The following is a 21,661-nucleotide window of genomic DNA, read 5'->3' on the forward strand; positions in this document are numbered from 1 at the left end:
TGGGGCTTTTATTTTGTCACTGATAAACTGACTTGACACACACTCACACAAACACACCTACTGACATTTAGCCTATCTTATTAATAAGCTTACTACGCCTCCTCATTCATGTTTGTTCTTGCTTTTCTAAGATGTCAATCATCTTTTTCACCCCGATGACAATGAAAGGAAACTAGGTTGAGTCAACAGGCAGAGCAGAAAGCTTTACATATTTTTTCCTAATCAAAATTCGGTCATGTTTTTGCAAAAAAAAAAAAAAAAATCATATCAGTTCATAACAATATCAGTTAATTTTATTTCTTCATCATTATTTTCTTGTTTTTAGCATACATCTAAGTTTATGTTTAAAACAAAAATATATATATACTGGTGTATAATTTATCAAATAATTTAATATATATTCAATTAAAATGTTTCCAGAAATATTTACTGCCGGTTTCACCGACAAGGCTTAAGTCAAAATAAAATGCATGTTTTAACTGAAAGCAACTTGCACTGATACAGTATATCTAAAATTTGTCAGAACCATTGTTTTGTCTCAAGATGCACACCAGTGATGTTTTTTTTCCTACTGCATGTTTATGAAAAAGCTACTTAAATGTCCTAATTGAACTAAGGTCTAATCCTGGCTTAATCTAAGCCCTGTCTGTGAAACCAGGCCATTATCTTACACATTAAATTAATCTTGATTTAACCCTTAGATATTTTACCCAAAACAAGACAAAAATACTGATAAGGGAAAAATATTTTTACTGGGCCTAATCCTGCCTGACCTTGTTCTTGGGGTTATCATAGAAGATGGGGAAAAGAGTACATCTGAAAAGAGTTAGATGGGGGCAAAAATTTCAATCCCTGAGCCATTGTCAAAACAAAACAATGGGCGCTTAACTAAAAACAGTTGTATGACAGGAGTATTTAAAGAAAAAAATGTCCCGGACAAAAGTAGCCTCATGCTAAAGCAGCTAGCTCCAGAAATTAGGCCTGACTTCATGCTAGTATGTGAACAGGAACGCTTATAGCTGCTTAAGTTTAATTTCACATGTAGTTGTCTCACAAAATGTGTCAGAACACCACATGCTGGGGTCTCCATGTAAACACAAGGGGCGCTATAGTTTACATTAGCATATATTGTCTTCTTCTATGGTCAATTTTATCTTTTTTTAATGTCAACTGTCATGGCAGAGCAACATTTAAAAGAGTTAGTTATTGTATAGATACCAACCTAATGGCACAAACATTTAAACACAAAATGTTTTCACAAAAAAAAAAAAACGTATATTTGTTTGTTTTCTGTAGGAAAGCTTTTCAGCACTCTTATGAGATCAATGAACTGTATAATGTGGGTCATATTAGGGTCAGATATCAGGGGTCATGTGTTTGTACTTAAGGCTCAGAGATAGCGGGCTGATGCTCTTGACAGTGGCACTGTGGGTGGGTGGCTCTTTCTTCCCGTGGGACCCTGTAACAGATCTGAGAATGGTTGCTGTGATCCAACGAACAGCAGCTTGAGCAGCGTGCGACCGACATATTGTCGGTGATACACAGACGCACACACACTGTATCGGGTCACCTCTACATTCGCCCGCCTGGTCATCACGTTTGATGTGGGCTCCTCAGCTTTCCTGAGCGTCTGCTTTTCCTGCGATCCTCACATTCCTCAGCCACATAACAGACCACCCTGTTTTTAGATCGTCCAGGTTTACGTATCTCTACCGTGCCTTTCCCTCGACCCCTCGCCCCCAACCCTCGGGCCCATCTGGATCCATCTTAACCTGCCTGCTCGCACAGCCTGCGTCGTGTTCAAAGCATACGTGACCGGTCTAACACTAGACATTGAATCTGTCCTATCTAGTATCTCCAGTCTGGACAATGAGGGTCTGTCGCCTCCATTAAAAGGGATCAAGACCTTTTCAGTCCTGTTTGGGGTTTTTAAGGTCGGATTTGAGCTGTTTGTGTCTGTGGTCAGTGTAGCAAAAGTTGCTGCGATGATGAGTCATGATTTCTTGATACTGGTGGAAGGAGTGTTACTGGAAAACATCAATTCATGACACGCAAATCCAAACAATGTCTTGAGACAAAACTTTGTGATAACATCTCGCTAACAGCATATCCGCAGTTTTGGTCCTTGAGATGTTTTCGTAGACTCACCTTTGACTTAAGCTAGAGTCTATTTCCTCATATTATGGACAGACGATCTCTGTTTACATCCAGTAACATCAAGTACACTCTCAAAAAGTTACACGCACACACACTGTGACTTCTAAACACTCATTTGTTTTGTATTTAGGTCAATAGTGTCCAGGCGAATCTATGTAGGCCTGTGTTTTGTTACTTAGTGTTTATAAGGACGGCGTTTCCTTTTACATGAAGCTGAATTGCTGAGCTGTATATGGGAGAATTTATGGATGTCTGAAGCAGGTGTGAGATCAGAGGAGATGTAATGAGGGTGGTATAACCATTCCCGTGTTTGTTCAGATATTGTCTCATCCCTTTCAACATGACCGACGTGTTTCCCGCTTGTGCGTAGGTCTTGTCATTACATAGTATAGTAAAATGTGATGTTAGATCTACTTCAGTGGTTAGGTAGGATTTGTGGTAAGTGACTCGAAAGTTTCAGGCCGTACATCAGCCCAGTGCATATGATGGATCACTTGTTTGAAGATGCACGGTGTTTGTCCCTGTCGCTTTCTTTCGCCTGCCCTGTGTGTTTTGTTGTGGCTGTTTGCCTGAGACAAACTTTGTCACAGTTCTGAGCACTTGATGAGTCACCATACCTGAATGGGACGCACTCTGAGCATGCTGGGAAAAACAAATCACAGCAGTGCCTCTCACTTCCTTATCAGGTAGTGTTCTCTTCTACCTATTGTTCTCTTGGAAATCAGACCATCAAACCAGTAAGCACACGCCTTCTTAAAACCACTGGGGAATCTCCAGTCAATTCATTACGGCTCATCCATTATTTCGTCTTGAACAATTCGCTGATTGACAAGTGAACAAGCCAGAATGTTTGCTTGTAACAAAGGCTTGTAATACTCTTTTTCCACCACACTTGCCAGTGATAATGTTTCTTTATAAAAGTAAGAAAAAGATTTGGAAAAGACTGAGCATCTTTATATGTTCCAAGGTCTTTACTCAACAGTTTCATGCTGAAGTTGATGTAAAACTTGGTGTGAGATCTGCATTTAACTGGACGTAATTTGGGACTTTAAAATATTTTACAATAAGATTACCTTCAGCGGCTGCACAGAACTGGCTGTAGAGCTCACAGTGAGATTTACGAGCTGAAATGAGAGCCAGGGCTTGGATTCAATCCATACTGCCTACCATACTGCATACAATTCATAAAAACAGCATTCGATACTGAACGCAGTATGTAAGAACAAAACATTTTTGTTCTAAAAGAGAGAAAGGAAATTACTGGACACAAACAAAATGATTTTCAACAAGTTTATTAAAATTGGAATGCACTGGAAAGCAGCTTCCACAGCCATTATCATCTCATGACAATACAGTGCTGGGAATCCCCGCCATCAGGCAACTCGTGAAGTCAATGAAATAAGTGCCGAAATGTAAAGTCCGCATGCTCTTGAAAAACAAATTGACAAGATATTCCTGTACACCTTCTGTTTTTAGAACGCTGGAGCAGAAGTCTAGAAATACATTGCAAAGACTTCTGCTCTTCACAAATATTTTTTTGTCGTAATTTCCAGTTAAAATATCAAAAATCCCTGAAAATCCTCCTAATTTGAGAAGCAGCAATGCATAGGTATTAAGTTATTTTTTCGATAATGCATAAAACATTGTTGTATGAATAAACATTAACTGTGTATAACATGCACAAAATATAGCTATAGCTTATAAATGTGGCCATATCTATGTTTTTATGTGCTTTAGAAATTCACATATAGCCATATACTCAGACCAAGCATATTTAGTCTAAAATAGCATGTTATTTGGAGCACAGCCAAGGAAAAGCATTTTTGCACTCCCCAAATTAAGAGTTTCTCAGTTTTGAGTGTTATTATGAAGTAAATCTTGATTTGGCTTGCTCAGTTGGGGATATTTTGGGGATATTTAATTTAATTTTATCAATCAATAAATTCCACTAGAATCAAACCTTGTTATTATTTTAATTTAATACAGTGAAGCTGCTTTGATACAATCTGTATTGTGAAAAGCGCTATACAAATATTCTTGACTTGACTTGACTTAAATATATAGTTGTTGTTTTTTTAAGTTTGAAACTTTCCAGTTTGTGGGGAATTCCGAGTTTTGCAGTGATAACGAATCAGGGCAAAATACAGTAGTCTATTTCCCTTATATCTTTACAATGATTCTGATATAGCTGAGATTATTGCCCCTTTTATGCTCTGAAAAACTAAATGAGGATGTGTGGAGTTAAATAGGGTGTGGTGCATGTTTGTGGTGTCAGATTCCCCCATTCACCTTCAGGGAAAAAGAGAGATGGCTAGATACGGAGAAAAGCAGTGCAAATGGCAAAACCATGCTCCAAACACAATCCATTTCTTGTCAAAAGTTTCGGACACTCCATGTGTCCTCAACCTGTCTCATTGAGATATTTCATGGCCTGTGTGAAGAGCTGTAAAATGTGGAAAAAGTCATACATCATATTTTTGTGAGTGCTTTGTTTCATAACCGACAAATTATTGTTGTGGCCTGTATTCAAGATTGAGGCCGTTTAAAGGTACGGAATCATGTGATGGAACTCTCTGCAGGACAAAGGTTGTGAGCTTAGCCAGTATGAGAGGGATATAAAAGTGTTTTTAATTATATCTGAGAGGCTAACGGAGTTTACCTGTAGAAAAGACAGCTTGAAAACAGCTAATAGCAGTTGATCCAGCAGGGGGCGATGTAACAGTTTCCAGAGGATGTTAAGGGGGGGGGGGTATCTCTCTTTGTAGACCATCTAGTGAAGTATAGGCTTTAACATAAAAAAGTCAGACAAATTCATGTTCATGATCTTGAGGTTTCATAGATTTTATGTCTTAAATGGCAAACTGACTTTTCACATGCACACAGTTTCTAAATGTAAATTTCACTCAAAACATACACATCTTAATAGTGATTGCTTTGTTCACCTTCTTTTTCTCTGTATCCATAAATAAATCCAGTTTTCAATCTCAGACGAGAGACCGATATTAGATACAAAAAAGCACCATTATTGTTCTTTTATTTCAAGTTTTTGAAGTCATCCCCTGTGACCAGACCGTTGAGTCAGTTAGTGATGAGTATAATTCTTGAAAAAACTTAATCAGACTGCTTTTGTGAACTAGATCAGCAAACTAGATCATTGAAAAGATATGACTCCAAGAACAAGTTCTTGAGTTCTCATGTTCACTTTTCTCATGAAATCTCATGAATGTGAAAGCTTCATGATAGTGAGTCATGTGAATCATTTATGTTTTTGAATGAACTATTTCTGTAACTTGTTCTTGGACCATTATACTTTGTGTTTCAATGTGTACAAGTGTACGTGTGTTTTTGTTTGCTAAACTGACAATGATTTCTTGAAATGTTATAACACCAGAATTTGCAGAAGTGAAACCCGAACTCCAAAAAATTTTCATTTTCTGCATGTGAATCATATGTTTGTGAGCACACATTCAATCTGCTGAGGTTGTCCAGAATCAGAGGGAGAGTGCGTGCGTGCGTGTGTGTGTGTGTGTGTGTGTCTGTGTCTGTGTCTGTGTGTCTGTGTCTGTGAGTGAGTGGGTGGTTTGGTTGTCTGGCTGAACATGGAAGTTGATCGCTCTGGTGGGGACCTCCAATCATTCCCCTGATATGGTGAAAAGTGCAGTGCTGCAAAAATGCATTCCAGCACAGAGAGAGAGCAGCGCGGGTTCCACGACTATCAGATTCTCCTGCACGCCTGTGGCTTTGGCCCAGTGCAGCCGCAGTGGTGGAGGGAGCTGTAAAGAGTACATCAGTCGTTCTGAAGTGGCCAGACCAGACACAAATGTGGGCTCGCGTTGAAAATGAACAGTTCTGCCAACGCCAAGATGAAAGCGGGTGATGAGCGAGAAGTCCAGTTCTAGCACTTCACTATGTTCAGTATGCTTGCGGGCTGTGTGTGTGTGTGTGTGTGCATGCGTCCGTGTGTGCGTGCGTGTGTGTGTGTGTGTATGTGTGTGTGTCATGTGGCGTGGGTTATTTGGGCCCTGTCTGCATGTCCGTTCTCTTGATGCAGTCCAAACAGATGGATCAGCTTAAGTTAACCTCTGCTCAATCAGTTCTATATGTTTGTAAGAGAAAGAAAAGCAGTGTTGCAAAACCTGAAATGTCAGGAGAAATGTTTATTTTTTTATATATATATATAATGAAAAGTATAGATAAAAATAATGCTAATGTAATTAATTCTAATTTAATTTTTATTTTATTTAAAATATATATATATTTTTATTTTTTTAAAGTATTTTTGTCTGTTCACTGTCAGTGATGCCTGGGTATTTTTTGCAAGTGACAACAGCTCAACATTCAATTTGTTTATGAAGCAGTTTTTGTTTACATCTCCTGTTAAGGAGTGTGAAAGCAAGACCATTTACTTTCCACTTTTTGACCATTGTGGGATGTGTGAATAATGAATGAATAGCTATCCATTTGGGACAATTAGCTGCCAGTACTTCTGAAGGAAGCATATTATAAATTGCCCAAGGCTTGAGTATTAACTTACAGTAATTGCTTTTGATTTCTTATTGTATAAAAGTCTGCTCAATGTAGCAGGTACATGTTTGTAAGATAAAGTTAAACAAAAATGATTGACAATTCTCCTATCACACATATTTGGATTAGAATACATTACATTCAGACAAATGTTGTTTAGTCTCGCCAGATCAAATATTTAAATGCAAACAGTTAAATATCAATAATAAAAAGTTCAAATAACCTTTGGTCAGAACTCCATGTAGCCCCCGTATAACTGTTAGAAATTAATGGCTTTTTCTTTGTTGCAAGTATTAAAAGTATTGTGTTTGTTAGCTTAGCAACATGCTAACATCAAATCAATTGTAAATTGGGTCACTTCACGTAAAGTGTTATATTTGTGTGTTGCGTACATTTGCCACTAATGTAGAATTTTCCAAATCAGTCACTTAATGGTCCATTTTATGTAGTTTGCTGCCTTAGAAGGCATTGGCAGACAGCAAGGCAAAGCTTGCTAGGTTTCGGAACAGAGCTAAAGAGAGTGTGTATGTGGAATAACAAAGCAGTGAATGAGTTAGAAAGCATCTTTGGACTACTAATAAGGACACCCACATGCTAAAAAGGCCCCTTGTAGCATCGCGGCTATGCTAAATCAAATTATCCCATTTCTAAAAGAAGTCACCATGCTAACTCAAACTAATGTTTTGAGTTTTTGCAACAAATACTATGTCTGGGTATTTTCTACAACAGATCCCAGCCACAGTACAGGTTAAATCTATCAAGCTCATGTTTCCATGGGCAACTGTCTATCAAACTGGGAGGTGGAGCTTTAGCTGTTTTTTACCTTTGGCTGAACGCTGGAATTCTTTGTGCAGGACTTTGTGTTGCCAAGAGAAAGGGAGGTTAAGCTAAGCAGGGGAGATGTATGTGGGTTTAAAGCAGTCAGAAGGGGGCTTTCTCTCCCTCGCTTCCTTTCTTGACGTGGGCCCTCGTCACTTTTTGCCTTCTCCCTTCCAAATGAAAAGATAACATTGATTTTTGTCACTCCCCTTTGTTATTCTCAGTGAGACTAGTTCCATCCATGCCAAATCAGATATGGAGCATTGCCTGTTTACTTATTAACTTGGCTTTCTATGCGTCCGCATGTCCGTGAATGCCTTTGTTGGTGTTTGTATTTTTTGGCCGTTTGTGACCCGTAGACAAACAGAGCGGCTCGCCGTGAGACGGGCCACAGGAGGAGCAGATGTTGCACTGAAACACTCTCACTTCCTTTTATCAAGTGCACTGTCCTCTATCCACTTCTTCTTTCCCTTCTTCTTTTTATACTCTTCCATAGTGATGAATATGTGTTTTGAATGCTGCGAGAATGATGTTTTATACTGGTTATAGGTTAAGTTTAGCTTAGTCATATCGTGGTTAAAAGAGTTGCTACATGCTACTGCAACATTTCCAAACCGACTGGTTTCGACTTCTTTAAAACATTTTCAGATGAGACTCTGTAAACACACCAACTTGTACAGTATACAAATAATTCAAATTTCACTTCTGATTTGGTTTCGTAACAGCCCAATTGATTCACGTGACCGTAAGGGGATTTTGATACGAGTCTATATTAAGTAATGTAACGTCCTATCCTACGCACTGACAGTGGCCTGGCTCTGTTTTGATATGTGCGGGTGTATGGGTGTTGCAGAGGAGGAAGTGATTATTTTTGTCTGAATACAGATATGAGTAGTTTCACGTGCGGACAAGCGTGAATTTTTTTTTTTAGCTGAACTGAAAAGTGCTTTATGTCATTCTAATTGCCAAAAAATGTTACATGCTGAAAATACATGCTCGTATATAAAAATATCTGCCAGAATGTCCAGCATGTTGAATGTTCGCACGTGTCTGTGTGTGCATATGCACGCAGCGTATAATTGAATCTCTCCACAATATGATCTAACACACCTGTTGGTGTGTGTGTTCTTTGAAATCCAAGACTTTGGATCTGTCACGTAAAAACTGTGTTTTTCTCTTTTCCCATCTGGCCTCGCATATTGGGAAAGAGACATGAGGAGTGCTGTCCTGATGTCCTGTATCCGATCTAGTACTCCCATTTTACTGTAATTAGATGATTTGATAATATACACTTTATTAGAATGGAATCTGCAAAGAAAGAACCCAAGAACTCCACAGAAAGCAACTTTTGATTTTAATAATGTATTAGTAAATGTTGAAATTAACATGACCTAAGATTAATACATGCTCTAGAATTGTTTTGTTTACTAAATTGATTGCAAAGTGTTACCGTAATCTTTCAAAATGAATATCCAGTTTTCATACTTACATTATAATGTTGTAATGCCTACATTTAATTTGTAGCATTTAAAATGACTAATTTTAGTTTGTAGTTTTGTTTATTTTTATATTTGATTATACTAGGTTTAAATTTACTCCACAGAATTCTGAGTTTTCTTTCTCAGAATCGTTGTTCCACGTCGGGTTGTTAAAATGTCATCCATCTACGCCATTCCATTTGGTATCTGAGATGGCACAAGGGAATTGTGGGATATTGGAGGATAACCACATGTGTGATGGACAGGAATAAGACGGAGGGAGTGAATGATCCTAAAAGTTCCATGACCCAAATGATTTGTTAAACCTATGGGGTGCAAGATCAAACACATGGAAAATGAAGTGTCTGTTAAGTCCAGCATTGGAAAGACACATGTGCTAAGATGAATTAGGATGAAAATTATTTCACAGATCCATAGCACCTTTCTGCTATTTTTTATTTTAATTCTTCTGAACATGTGGAAGACACATGCGTCAGCTGCAGCTGAATCTTTTGACTGAGATTTTTACGTTCTCAACAGGTTCGACCTTTCCATGTCCATACTGACCAAAACCAGTGCATGTTGAGCCTTAACCTAAACCTCATGTAGTTGAGCTTTAACATTTTAAATTGTACTTTGTAGATTAAATCTATCATAGTTCCAATAAAGCTGCCAAGCACAGCTTGTTCTCATAGCAAACCACAACAATGGCAACATATGGCTAGCAAACGTGTTTCCTAATCTCTCGCTGTCATTTCAAAGGTGTCTCAAGATAGCAGAAGACAAGGCCGTTATCAGTATATTGCGTAACTTCCTGTCCCTATGTGTCCTCCCAGACTGCTGGATAGGAAGTTGCTGGTATCTTCTTTCTATCTTCATTCATCTCCTCATTTATTTTCTTTCCCTCATGCTCCACAGCTCTAACGGGAGCTTTGCAGTGACCTACTTTCATGAAAACTCAATAGCAGGGCCCGTGCCAAGCGCTTTCGCGTGCCAGCGGTTTCGCCTAGAAAGACAGGTTTGAGGTCTAGCCGTGCCAAGGTGCATGAGAATGGGGGAGATCTCTCGTAAACCCCTGCGCTAGGGAACATGTCGCAGTCTGCCTGCCGTCACCAAAGCCGAAGCCCCTTGTAGAGGTAGCCATGTTGGTGCTGAGCCTTGTGGTCGTTAAACAGATTTATGGCGCCCGGTGAAGTTAATATGTATGAACGAGTGGGAAAATCAGTCGTGTAAATTACAGGATGTCTTATATTGGGCTCTTAACTCAGTTTTTTAATGTGCCCAATTCCCCAACACCCCCCTCAGTCACCCCACCTCTCCCTTCTCTCCGTTTATCATTTTCTCTGCAGTCTGGTCCACCAGCTTCCAACACCTCTGCGCACAGACCTGCATAATGGAAAACCTACATCATTACGCCACTCGCTTCCCGTCTAGAGCGCTTTACTGTTACCCTAGATCCACATGCTCAAACACCATCGTCTGCATATTCCATGGGACCCGTACAGTTCCCAACTCTTGCAGCTGTGCTTCCTGTAGCCGTGACGTTGGCGTGTTTGGTTGGCTTGGGGGGACATGGGAGAGTTTGGACAGGTTGCAGTGTTTTTTGGTGGGTCACCCTAATGAGCAGCTCTTCCACTGAACCAGGTTTATGGGGCGGCTGCCAGCGTCATTAAGAGTGCCTCATAATTGCCCTTTCCAGCCAAAAACTCAAAGCTGAAACATCTGTTGGCCCCCATCCTCCTATCCCGATTTCCTCTCCTCTTCTCCAGTTCATGCCCTGCACCATATACAATTAGAACCCATGCCAGCCTGTCCTCCCAGCAGACTGGCCATTACAGGACAGTTACGTTCTCACACTCACTAAGAGAAAGTTTTCTACGCAGACATTTTTTATGTACTAAGTGTAATTTGTTTAATAATAGCATTTTCTATTATTACCCTACTGAGACAGCCCAGACAAGATAAACTGGTGACTAGCTATAATTCACCCAAAGGGATATAGGGATAGTTCATGCAAAAGTGAAAATTCTGTCATCGTTCCAAACATGTATAGTCCAAATTACTTCAGTTTTGACATGAACGCTTTACAGTCCAACGTGTACAGTTCAACACGTATAGCCTTGATAGCTTGCATGAACAGTATCCAGTGTCTATGCTATTTATCTCCAAAAGTTATGATAGATAAAATGTCTTTGTACTCATTTAAACTAGAGTTGTGTGTATCTCTTAACCACCTCACACAGGTGTTTATTGTTGTTGCAAACTTCAGTAAGTTGGCTGTTCTGTCTCCTTTATTTCTTTTTTTGTACACATACCCTAATGTACGATTAAAAACCAAAGTGTACTTTGGGCTTATGACTATCTTCTGTAGAAGAGATCTTTTGAAAAATGTAGCACTTTAGATATTCTACTAACTATGAGTAACTTTGCAACTACAGGTCAACTACCAGTCATTAGAGTATTAGTAGACTGTCTGCTTTATTTTAACACCTTTTTTTTATTTTGAACACTTTATTTTGATGGTCCCCAACTGACATTCTACTGACTACTGTATAAGTAACTTTGCAAGTCCATGTCAACTTATTCTCCTAACCTTAACCTAAAAGTCTAATACTCTAATGAGAGTTAGCTGACATGTAGATGCAAATTAATGAGAGTTAGTGGAGTTGCATTTACTGTTATAATGACAGAACTTTAATTTCATAAGTTCACACTTGCATATAAACAGATATAGTACAGAATATGCATATTTGGTGTGCTGTCCGAGGTGAGGGCTCCGAGTTCGGAATTTGGCCCGATTCCAGAGTAGGTGGGTAAGTCGGCTATATATGCCTCCTCTCGTGCTGATTGGGTAGATTATCTGAACATGATCCTCACAAACTTTAATAAAACATCATTTTTGAATAACCTAAAAATCAAATGATCAGATAAGATTTCTCTGCCTCTTACCGTTCCTGCAGTTTTGGCCTTTCTGGCTTCCAATGGAGACGTGAAAGATTATGAACTTAAAGAGAACAATCCCTCATTGTCCCACCCGAGGTCCCTAATTCACTATGTGTGACAGAGGGAAGGCCACTGTTGCTGTCCAGTCATCTGCCTGATAATGCAGCTACTGTCTGTCTCACTCTGCCTTGAGTGTTTGTGAGGAAAAAAGCGAGTACTAAAGATGTAGAGCAAGAGAAAGACAAAGAAAGGGTTCCTGCACACACTCTTTCATGTAATATCCTGCCATTCAATCCTGTGCAATGCCAAAAGAATAGTAAGAGACAGTGTGAAAGGAACACCATAATTAGATGAACATTAATAGTTAAGATTGATATCAGTTGTATGTAACCATATTGAAGCAATTGTCTCATATAACTCGTTTACCACAGGACATATACGCAGCACTGCACGAGAGGAAACGGATGCTGAAGCACAGATGTGCATACAAAGCTTGTCATGACAGCTTCAGCAGATGACAAACAGTCACAAGTGTTTGGCTAAATTTGTCTACTTTATGTCTTAAGCTATTTTCACACTCGGTTGAATTTCTTGGTACGAAGCCGAGTTCAAAGGCAATTTTTGTTAAGAAATGCAATACAAATTATATGTCATCTATTATGGTTCACTTCCGTAATTTAGGTTATGAACTGAACCCTAGACCACCTTTTCAAGTAGGCTGTTCAGATAACAGCTGTCACACCAATCAAGCAAACCGAATTCTGGCAACATGGAGTTCCATCACAAGCTTTAGTGGAAAGCACGTTTACACTGTTATTGCACAAACTTGGTTTAGGGTTTCTAACACTATATTGCTAATCTGATTTGGTGTTTTATATTTTTGATCAAATGATCAAATAAAACCCAAATCCCTTTTAAGTTACAGCCACCAAACCTGCAGCCTGTCTGTCTTCTATCTATTGTTCTGTCAGTCTGTCAGTCAGTCCCCGAGTTTATTTTGTCTTCCTTCCTGTAGCCCTGAGTATGTGCAATTTACTGGGATCAGTGTTGTCATGCTGAGCTGTTTTGTCCCATATAGCCCTCGCCATCTGAGCTGGCATGTTCTGGTTGTGTAATAACACCAGCATGACTGGTGACTTCAGACGTGACTCAGTTCAAACAAGCAAATAAACTCTGACTCAAATTCTTTACAAATCTTGTGCAACTGACAAATCTGCAGACAGGTTTAACTCGATCTCTGTCCTTTTTTGTTTTTTTTGTTTTTTTTTGTTAGTGTCTTGGTGCCACCATGGATAACATGTCACAGGTCAGTGTCAACTTGTTCCACAGTGGTAAGCACTTTAGTCATAAGTCTTGAGCAAAGAATTAACCAGCTTTCTATGAGACGTGAAAGGCTAGTGACCTTGGCCAAAAGTCGTTCATAATTGTTTTACTTGAATTATCTGTATTTGGTAATGATAAGTGCTACAGACATGACTTTTCTTTTTTTTTTACTGGTGGACCATAAACTTGACAGAAGAATCCTTTAGACTTAAGGTCCTTGAAGTCTGAAAATTCTCGTCCGAAAACCTCACGTTGTGTCAATCACGTTTACACACTGCCTCCGAATCTTTCGTCTGTCATAAAAAAAAAATCCAAATTCATATCAATTCATACGACCTCACTCGTACGAATTCGTGCTAAATCGTACATATTTTACGAGTTGCCAAATTCTAAGGAATTCGTACGAATGACCTACCCCTGACCCCGCCCCTAAACCTACCCATCACGTGGGTTTAGACAAATCGTACAAATTCCTACGAGTGAGGTCGTACGAATTCGTACGAATTAGCCACATTTTAATCATTCGTACGAATTGGTCGTGAGATAGTGTTGGAATTTTTAGGATGACAAATACGAGAAAACGCATACGAAAATTGCAGACTCAGTGTGCAAGGACCTTTACTTTGAAGGAAGGTCCTTTTAAATCATAAGTTGGAATTTGAATGAAAATTGGCCACAACTCACAGGAAGTTCAGCTGGAATTTGAATTGGAATGACATGAAGAGAAATTTACTGAAAAATTCAACAGAGAATGCATTCTAGGAAATGAAATGTTCTTCTGGTCCATAATTTATTTCCATTTTGTTAAGTATATATAGACCTTTTAATTGCTTTATAAAACGTTTCAAACATGGCTTTGTGAAGCCAACACTGAAACTTTGTTAAAAATGACATCATTTAATTTTTTCTTCCTCACATTCAAATTCACAATTTATTGCAATTCTGAAACCCGTTTGCTACCTCAATTCAAATTCAGCAATTGACTTGAAATTTAAAAGTAATTCTAAAGTCAATTATGAATGACTTGTTAGCAACCACCCATAGCATGAATAAGATTAAAAAAAGTCAGACATGACTGACTAATAGAATCAAACACAGCTGTTTTGCATGATGACAGATTTGTTTAGCTGCAGTAGCATGTCTCAACTGGGCTTTTATTAAGAGTTTAGGGAAACAGAGTTCTGGGCAACAGCTCAACACTCAGGACCATGTTTTGTTTGGGTCTGTTCTTCCAATCGATCACCTGCTTCTTTGGGACAGAGGGGATGAATGGAATAAGAGAGGGGAGGGAACCGTGTGTGGCGGTAGGCTCTGTGGGACGGCAGCCTGCGGACAGCTGGACCATCGGTTCGAGTTTCCCCGCTTAGCGAGGCTGAAATTTCAACCCGTTGCAAATCGAGGGCAATAAATGACCTGGCTCTCAAAACAACTGTGATGTGTGGGTTTCCCGCCTTTTTCTTACTTTGTCTCTGTTCTCCTTTTTTATCAGTCCATTACGCAAGAAAAACCACAAAGCTGCCTTAATGCAACATGGAATGAATATCTAAAAATATTCAGCTTAAATCAGCATAGCATTTTAGATGGGCTGGTTTATGACCCTGACTGGTCTTACCATACCACCATATGCCACTCATGTGGATTGGCATATCATCAGACTTCAGGTGTTTTCACCTGATCTGGAGTGTTTTGGGGAAGTGTGGGCTGCTGACATGACATTTAAGGAAGGCCATACTCGCTTTAGGACGGAACACAACAGGATGGAATAGAGGCTGTGTGCTGGCCTTGGTGATGACTGGGGAAATGTTCAGCGCTTTGGGAAGCACATATAAATGCCAACACTAACTGGACACACTGACTCATTCTCTTCTGCGCTCTATGGAACTAGATTGCCTATTTAGCACTTACGAAAACATATGTATCTGTCAGCACGACCAGAAATAGTGTGCAAAACTCAAATTCATCAGTCAAACAGAGAGCCTTTTCAAGACTGGCTTTCACTGTATCAGGCAATTGATCAAAGTTAAAAAGTGCATGTACTGGATGACAAAGATGTACTGTTTTTTTGCTCTGGTCTTGATGTCAAACTGTAAAAAGACGTGTACAAAAGACACACACAATTAATAAGCTGACAGAATGCTGAAGACCATGTAAAAAAAAAAAATGAGGCTAAAAGGCAAAAATCTAGGCGTGCTGATCAGGGTTGCTTAAAAAATAAAATAAAAATAAAAACAGTTTAATGATCTTGCGTTGCCACCTTATGAAGAATAATCAGATTAATGATCTTGCGTTATCAGCTTTTGAAGGATTTTATTTTATGATGACAAATGTGGAATATTCCTGGCATTAAACGAGGAAAATTTTTTGTGTTTGAAAAGAGAGCGCTGTTTGGCACAAACATGCAAGGAAAAATGGGTCATGGGTAAAACTTTTTCGTGGCCTGTAAATATATTTACCATAAATATGACTAATATTTACTCGCCATTGACAGGTATGCTAAAAAGTCATTTTGAACCCCGAGCGTTTGCTTGTGTTTGAATTTACCAGCAATACATGTATAAACCATTATTCTGTTAAATATATATTAACTACAAAAAGGGGTTGCTGAAACACAATGGACACATTAATTCAGTTTTCATTGCATTTAAATTCATGCAGTAGGCCTACTGCAAACAAATGAGAGGAACTGGCTTATTCTTATTTTGTGGAAGCCAGCACTAAAATGTTAGGGGTTAAAGGCGGTTAAAGTATGAATTATGAATTTGCAGTTCTCACTGCAATATATCCAACACATGCCAGAATCTGCTCCACAGGGGCTGGCTTATGTTTCCCAAAAGCATTTTTTTTTTTTTCTCTCAGATCATAGGCAAGTAGCTTTTCTCGGTCTGTGATTAAAAGAAGGCATCATCATGATCGTCATCTTATCTTTGGGCTCCGCTGCACTCATCCTTCCTCTTCATCTCCCTCTCATTCTTCCTCTCTCCCTCCACCATCTCCTCTTTCATTTGATGAGTTGGGGTTGTGAATTCTCAGCGGCCTCCCAGGGTTTATGCGGCCGGTCTGAAACAGCTGAACAAACAGAGGCTGTTCTGGAGCACTGCTCAACCATAGCAGCACATAACTAATGGGCTCACTGAGCGAATGAGGGGTGGGGGTTTGTGTCCAGGGTACTGTTTACAGATAAGATAAAACTTCAAATTAATTTGCTTTACTCCACTTTTAATGTTGTTTTTCCGATGAGATAAAACAATTAGCCACTTGCTTATTTTCGTTAGTCGCAGATTTATCATTCTCATGCTAAACTCCACCTTTGAAAACATGTGACTTACTTCAGTGCATTCAATCACTGTGATGTCTTTTGCATTAGCCGACACTGCCAGATTGAGTGAATGAATCTCGGCCATTCATTTTTAACGTGGCCATTGTCGCAAATAACTCATTGTTGTGCTGCATCTTTATCATCGTTGTGGTGGTGACATTGAGCTAAACGTTATAAAATAGACCACTGGAGGCTCGACAGCCCTGTAACCATCTGCAGACGGTGAGTCGACTATTCTTAACCCCTTCCCCCGTCGACGGATCCAGCCAGAACATTCCTCACACATCTGGCCCTCCAACGCTCTCGCCTGTGCCATAATTACCCACAAGCCCTGGTGTTCTCCTTTTCTCTTTTCTTTTTATTACCTGCAGAAACCCTTCCCTCATCAAAGCGTGCTGCTCTCAAAGCCCAGAGATGGGAGGTATCCTTAGAGGAAGACTCTGTAGAACAATAGTACACTTAAGGATGACTTAGTCTTAGTGGAACTTTCTTATTGTTTAGATAAAAATGTACTCGATAAAATAACGGCGCTTGCTTTGCATCTTCACTCTCAGGGTCTTGCACATCACCACAAGACAGAAATGAGTCTACAGTACTCACTGAGACGCGGTCTGCATGTCCTTCAAAATACCCGGTGACTAAGTCTGTTTACGTATGTGCTTCATGTGGCCCACGGTTTTAAAAATCTGTTTTCGAATAGTAAGACGATTGATTCACGTTGGTTGTGCTGTTACGTTTTACTTTAAAAGATGTGGGAGCGAATTTATTAAACAATTGTGGCATTTTTGCATGTGGTATGTCAGTGTTAAAAATGTATTCAGTGAACACTCTAATTTATACTGCTGCAAGTTGCACTGATATATACTGTAAAAATGTTTAATAATTTTAACAGAAAAAGAAGCAGATTTTTATGGAGAGAAAAGTTTGTACATTTGTATTTTAGATTACATTTTTAATGGGATAATCTGTATTTTTTGTATTTAGTCATTTGAATTTTGTAATTGTTGAAAAATCTACACGATTAAACTTGACTTGTTATAATTTAATTTATTATTAGTGAAATTAGCTGAAGTATTTAAGGGTACGTTTATACGATACTGATGTACTAAAAACTGAAAGTTTTTCCTTTGCATTGTTTTGCGCACAGATGAAAACATTGTCAAAACGATCCTATTTTACACGGATGACTAAAAATGACTAAAAACGCTGTATTATGCTGCCAGGCCAGTAGTTGGCGATGTCACTTTGTAAAGAAACTGAAGTAATGTGCATTTGTTTCGTAGTTTACACAGAGAAGATAACGGTACAGTTTCCAAAAACTTGCACTTTGAAACCCCATTTTCACAAGTTTGCGTTTTCAGGCCCACAAAACGCTGTTTTTGTGTAAATGGACAGCCAAAACGCATAAAAAGTTTTGTGTTTTAATTTGAAAATGGTGTCATGTAAATGGCCTCTAAATGTAAAAAATCCACTTGCAGGCTGAAAAAAGCTTTTTTTGTTGTTCCTTTTGGAATTAAACATTAGTCACTGCTTCAATATAGTATGTAGGAGGGATATATGAACATTCTTCTAAAATGTACCTTATGTTCCTTGGAAGAAAGAAAGTTAAATGGGTCTGAAATGATGACAGAATCAGATTGTTGGGTGAACTATTCCTTTAGTGTTAGACCAGTGTTATTTCAATGTTTTTATATATATATATATATATATATATATATATATATATATATATATATATATATATATATATATATATATATATATATCATTATAGCATTTATTTTTATTTTTATTTTGAATTAGTTTTTATTTTTTATATTTTCAGTTTTCTAATATTACAATCATTTTTTATATTTCTGCTTATTTAGTTTCAGTTAGCTTTGTAATTTTCATTATAAGTCTTTCATTTAATATTTATATTTTTATATTTTCAGCTTCATTTAATTAATTTACAATTTTTAATAGTTGTAGTTAACAAAAACAACACTAATATAGACTAGTGCATATTTGTAAGTGCTGTGAGGGGGTGGGAGTTGGCGAGTGCGTCAGGCACATGTCTGAGCGCCGGCTCTGCTCTGAAACAGGAAGTGAGGGCGCATGCAAAGGGGCATGCAGAAAGGAAGAGGCTTTGTTGCTATTCTTTGGCGGGAAGTGACATTGTTGAAAGTGCTCTGTTGTTTTCTTCCTTAAGCAGTCGTATTCCAGCTCATCGTGTAGTCATGCTGTTTTGGCAGCCTTCCAGCTTTTTGTTTTTAAGCTCTGGTGGTTCTGCAGATACATATCTCACATAACAAGAACATTCAGGTGCTTTAGTGACATCTCAGAGTCTTGCACATCACCACAAGACAGACATGAGTCTGCTTTAAGGACAGTACTCACTGAGACACGGTCTGCACGTCTCACAAAATACCCAGTGACCAAGTCTGTTTACGCATGTGCTTCCTGTGGCCCATGGTTTTGTTTATTGCTGGTGATAAATCGTGTGATGTCACTATAACAAGTGACAACAGATCAAAAAAGTGTTTAAAAGTTGTCTTTTTTTTGTTTTGTTTCTAGGCATGATGGTCCAGGAAATTGGGGGTGGAATATAAAGCCCCTTTCACACAGCGCTTTGAACCCGGGAAATTGCCGGCAAATTGCCAGAGCGCCTTCTGTGTGAACGCAAACACGATCCGGGATCGATGCCGGGTTGGGGACCTAGTAACATTGCCGTGTTCAGTCCCGGAACACGCGCTGTGTGAACAAAAGCCGTAATAATGCCGTGTCGTAGTGATGACGCTGAAGCGCGGGATCGTTCGCTAGCTGTGAAACGGTACGTAATGCGCAAGTTTATGATTGAATCGGAGAAAAAAAAAATGCACAAGCGTGGTTTCTCGAGAGAGAAATCGCAGCTCATAAGCAAACTTAAGACGCTGCTGAGACATTACAAGTCACATCGATGTCACGTGTCTTTACGGGATTTTTACGGGTTGTGTGTGAACGCACTCTCTGATTCCGGAAAATCACTGGCAGTGTGAATGAACCAAAATCAAACGAACCCGGGTCAAATCCCGGGTCACTTTATCCGTGTATTTTCCGGAATATCTGTGTGAAAGGGGCTAGATAAAGGACTCTTTTTTTAATTTCTAATAGGCGTTAAGGTTAACATTATAGCCATCTGCTACATGCTATTGCTAGTCAGAGGCAGGTAATATTAGGAGGAGGGACATTCTCATAGAGAGTATTTGATTGGGCAAAAAGTTGTACACTCCCCTGAGTGCAGGATGAGTAATTCATATTTACATTTTCTTGGAAGAAGAAAATGTATTTTCATTTTCTTCGCACGGGATAAGATATCTCAGAAACTAGCAGAAGTGGGAAGAGTAACTCGATTTGCGCATCGCCGTCAACCTCCTGTCGTCATGTGCGTATTAGCCTACGTTGCTTCCTGATATCAAGTGCGCAAACACATATAACCTATATTTATATATATAAAACCGTTCTGTCCGGTCGAACGATGTATTAATTAACTTCAGATTGGATTGTGTTTCTAAAAGGCACTTACCTAATGCTAAAAGATGTTTCGTGCCTCTAACAAGTGCTTTCGATCTTTTTTCTGATCTGAATGGTATGTGGAAAACACTTGAGTTTTGCCACAGACTCGCCCCAGCGTCTAGAACGCAACTGAATGCTTTTTCAAGCGTCTCCATACTTGGAAAAAACGCGTAAAACTATTTTTAAACACGACATGATGAAATATTTACGTACATATTTACAGCGGGTCTATTCGCACGGGATTAGTAGCCTATTACCTGAGGTCATTTTTCCGGACCTTTTTACTAAAGGTAAAAGTCGCCCTATAATCTTTACTGACATTGTCAAGTTAATATCTAAAATCACAGAGAAACTCTGGTAATTATTACTTTACCTCACCTCTCCATGTTAAACTACTCCCGTCCGAATAGGGCTTTAGAAGCCTATATAGATGGGTTTAAAGCTAACAGACAACTAAATGCCATAAAAGATCCATTTTGATGTGGGGTCTATGAGAATCACCTCAGTGAGTGATCAGAGTAATCCTTCTCCCCTCCCACTGTTGTGCCAGGATGTTTTTGTAAAGCAGGATATTGTTTCTAATGAATTTCAAACACAACAAAAGTTTATTAGGAAACAAAGCATCGTAAAGATAGAGGGGGGTATATGTGTGTGTGAGAGAGGGTATGGGCACAGGAAGCTTAGGTTGTGGAGATGGTGTCATAGAAGTATAAAACTCCCAGGCCTTTAGATTAATGAATATTAATTACTACTAATAATTTCTTGTTTTTATTGTTAAATGAAGTGCTCACATGACCCAAACCAAACCATATACTGCTTTTCACATTATTGCCACTGTCCTGCAGTCTACAGCAACAAAAAAGCAGCAGCTTTCAAATACATTGTGGCGACTGACCTAAATAATGCAATGTACTGTATGTAATAAGAATGAAGAGAAAAGTAGATCAGAGGAATGTTCCATCATAAAGAGGGAATATTGCTGCTGCCGTCTTTGTGCCTTTTTTTTTGTTGCCTTATTTCCATAAAGATATGTGTAAATCATCTTAATCACATTTGGAAATAAAGAGCACAGTTCTTCTGTAATTATGATGAATGACACCCTCAGAGACCCTGTATTTCCCCCTCCTCTGGTGTTAATCTTGAGCTTGTCACGGTGGTCTTATATAGTTCTTTGCATGGTCAGAGAGAGAGGAGATATTAGAGTGACAAAAGCGATAACATTGAGTAGGGGAAAGGCCATTGAGGATGTGTGTGTGACCCTCCTTCTCTGCGTCAGTGGACCTATTTGCTGATTCTCTTCACAAAGCCCCTCTTTGATGTGCTGCTGCTGCTTCCTGTTTCCTAACAGGGTCGCTGTATTGAATCGAGTTTGCCACTCATTTAATGAATTAAGCTTTAATAGTGTTATTGATCAGGCAAGTGAAATCCTTTACAGGCTCCCAGGCAATACATATAAAAATAAATAAATAAATTCTTTATTTATGAGACTGGCGTAATTGCTGCTTAAAAAATTAGCATAAGAGACTTCTTTCAAAAACATTACAAAATCTTAACAGATCTTTAAATC

This window comes from Abramis brama, assembly GCF_963993115.1.
Source record: "Abramis brama genome assembly, chromosome: 21".
NCBI lineage: Eukaryota > Metazoa > Chordata > Actinopteri > Cypriniformes > Leuciscidae > Abramis > Abramis brama.